This window comes from Nansenia antarctica (genome assembly GCF_963989245.1).
Source record: "Nansenia antarctica genome assembly, contig: SCAFFOLD_845, whole genome shotgun sequence".
NCBI lineage: Eukaryota > Metazoa > Chordata > Actinopteri > Argentiniformes > Microstomatidae > Nansenia > Nansenia antarctica.
The window spans coordinates 5,098-9,198 of NW_027663087.1; the positions used below are offsets into that span (position 1 = coordinate 5,098).

Sequence of the window (4,101 nt, forward strand, 5' to 3'; positions counted from 1 at the left end):
GTGTAAAAGTTTAATGTCGACACTGCCGTCCTACACTGGAAAGAACTGAATGTACTCATTTAAATGTAAAGAACATTGGTTAGCGCGGTGTTTGAGTTTCTATAGACCCACAGGCCATCCCATCCGCAGCCCCCAACCAACCAACCAACCTAAAAAATAAAAAAACATCTCTGAAGTGAGTGATGAGTTAGACACACACATTCGCTCTCCAGACTAATGTGAGCCTGTGTGTGTGTGTGTGCCGTGTGGTGCCGTTCCCCAGATTGTGTCATTAAAAAATCCTGTTGACGTGGAGTTCTGAAGGCATCTCACATCGCATTCCCAGACAGGGAATCATTTGATATTTATGTTATGTTATTTATTTTTTTATTTTTTTGTGCGGATAGATTACATATTTCATAAATGTCATACTCGTTTGAAGTTTCCCTGAGTTTCGTCAGACGAGACGACGAGTACTTAAAGGACTACAAGTCCTAAATAGATGAAACCAGATTAATAAAAAAAAAAACGGTCCCCAATGTCTGTGCTTAGAAGGACGCTGCTGCGGATCAAACAAATATTTGATTACTGGGGAAATTACGAAAGGAAGATTGGAAAATATCTTAACCCAACTGCAGTTTTAGTGGACGTGATGTACGGGCCAGGGAGAGTAATAGACAGTCAGATGCATTTCTAAATCGGGAGGTAATTCAGTCACGAATTCACGGGGGTGACTTACTAAAAAACAAAAAAAGGCCCTAATTGACAAGGTCTTGGATCACAGCCAATCGAAAGCCCTGCTTTGGATGAGCAATACCTGGGAGCGGGAGGGGGGGGGGGGCTATGCTTAAACACTGTAGAGGCCCTAGATACAAAATTGAACATTTATTTCTTCCTGCAATTCTGCGTTCTGTTTCAGTCCTTTCATTTATGGCGCGTACGTTCATGCTGTTGTTGACTTCTGTTGGAACCGACGTCCGAGTTTCTATAATGACTATAAATGGCTCGGCTCTTGAGTAGCGACCCGCTTAGACCCTTTTAGCACGGCTCTGTTAATGGGTAAGGACGTAAGTAGTCATACTGGTGAATATAAGCAGGAAAAAAACAAGATGTTTTGTTGTTTGTTGGAAAGAGATAGGGAAAGCAGTGAGTGGCAGAGGGAGGGAAGAGAGAGAGAGAACAGACAGTGAGAGAGATGGACGGACAGACAGACACACAGGTAGACTCACAGACATACAAACACACACACACAGACACAGACAGACAGACGGACTGACAGACACACAGAAAAACAGACAGACAGACAGATACACAGACTGACAGACACACAGTCAGACAGACACACACACACACACACACAGTCAGACAGACAGAAACACAATCAAACAGACAGTCAACCAAACTGACTGACTCACAGACAAACAGACACACAGACAATCAGACACACACACAAACACACACACAGACAGACAGACAGACACACAGACAGACAGACACACACACAGTCAGACAGACACACACAGACAGACAGACACATAGACTGACAGACAGACAGACAGACATACAGACACACAGTCAGACAGACACACACAGACAGACAGACACATAGACTGACAGACAGACAGACAGACACACACAGACAGACAGAGAGACAGATAGACTGACAGACAGACAGACACACAGTCAGACAGACACACACAGACAGACAGACACATAGACTGACAGACACACAGACAGACAGAGACAGATAGACTGACAGACAGACACACAGTCAGACACACACAGACACACAGACAAACACACAGACACACAGACACACATACTGACAGACAGTCAGACAGACACACAGACAGTCAGACAGACAGACACACAGACAGACAGACAGACAGACAGACAGACAGACACACACACAGACAAACACACACACACACACACACACACACAGACAAACACACACACACACACAGACAGACAGACACATAGACTGACAGACAGACAGACAGACACACAATCAAACAGACTCACAGACTCACACACAGACAGACAGACAGACACACAGTCAGACAGACACATAGACTGACAGACAGACACACAATCAAACAGACAGTCAAACAGACTGACAGACTCACAGACTCACACACAGACTCACACACAGACACACAGACAAACACACAGACACACCGACACACAGACTCACACACAGACACACAGACACACACACAGACACACAGACAAACACACAGACACACAGACACACAGACTCACACACAGACACACAGACTCACACACAGACACACAGACACACACACAGACACACAGACACACAGACTCACACACAGACACACAGACTCACACACAGACACACAGACTCACACACAGACACACAGACACACACACAGACACACAGACACACAGACTCACACACAGACACACAGACACACACACAGACACACAGACTCACACACAGACACACAGACTCACACACAGACACACAGACACACACACACACACACAGACACACAGACACACACACAGACACACAGACTCACACACAGACAAACACACAGACACACAGACTCACAGACTCACACACAGACTCACAAACACACAGACACACACACAGACACACAGACACACAGACAAACACACAGACACACAGACAAACACACAGACACACACACAGACACACACACAGACACACACACAGACACACAGACACACAGACACACACACAGACAAACACACAGCCACACACACAGACAAACACACAGACACACAGACACACAGACTCACAGACACACAGACTCACACACAAACACACAGACTCACACACAGACACACAGACACACAGACACACAGACACACAGACACGCATACAAACACACAGACACACAGACACACAGACTCACAGACACACAGACAAACAGACAAACACACAGACACACAGACACACAGACTCACAGACACACAGACAAACAGACAAACACACAGACTCACAGACACACAGACACACACACAGACACACAGACACACAGACACACAGACACGCATACAAACACACAGACACACAGACACACAGACTCACACACAGACACATAGACTCACACACAGACACACAGACTCACACACAGACACACAGACACACAGACTCACACACAGACAAACACACAGACACACAGACACACAGACTCACACACAGACACACAGACTCACACACAAACACACAGACTCACACACAGACACACACAGACACACACACAGACAAACACACAGACACACAGACACACACACAGACAAACACACAGACACACAGACAAACACACAGACTCACACACAGACTCACAGACTCACACACAAACACACAGACACACAGACAAACACACAGACTCACACACAAACACACAGACTCACACACAGACTCACAGACTCACACACAGACACACAGACACACAGACACACACACAGACAAACACACAGACACACACACAGACACACAGACAAACACACAGACACACAGACACACACACAGACAAACACACAGACACACACACAGACAAACACACAGACACACAGACTCACACACAGACACACAGACAAACACACAGACACACAGACACACAGACTCACAGTCACACAGACAAACACACAAACACACAGACTCACACACAGACACACAGACACACAGACAAACACACAGACACACAGACTCACACACAGACACACAGACACACACACAGACTCACACACAGACACACAGACTCACACACAGACACACAGACTCACACACAGACACACAGACACAGACTCACACACAGACACACAGACTCACACACAGACACACAGACACAGACACACAGACACACACACAGACACACAGACACACAGACACACAGACAAACAGACAAACACACAGACACACAGACACACAGACTCACACACAGACAAACACACACACACACAGACACACAGACACACAGACTCACACACAGACACAGACTCACACACAGACACACAGACACGCATACAGACACACAGACACACAGACTCACACACAGACAAACACACAGACACACAGACAAACACACAGACACACAGACTCACACACAGACACAGACTCACACA

At 46.4% G+C, this 4,101-nt stretch overlaps 1 pseudogene across 1 annotated transcript; it reads left to right on the forward strand.

Annotated features, from left to right (window-relative positions):
- The first annotated feature begins 2,258 nt into the window (after window positions 1–2,258).
- LOC308175317 lies at window positions 2,259–3,416 on the forward strand (annotated as a pseudogene). The gene is made up of 2 exons: window positions 2,259–2,744; window positions 3,405–3,416. The product of its transcript is annotated as an uncharacterized misc_RNA (transcript).
- Window positions 3,417–4,101: the final 685 nt, after the last annotated feature.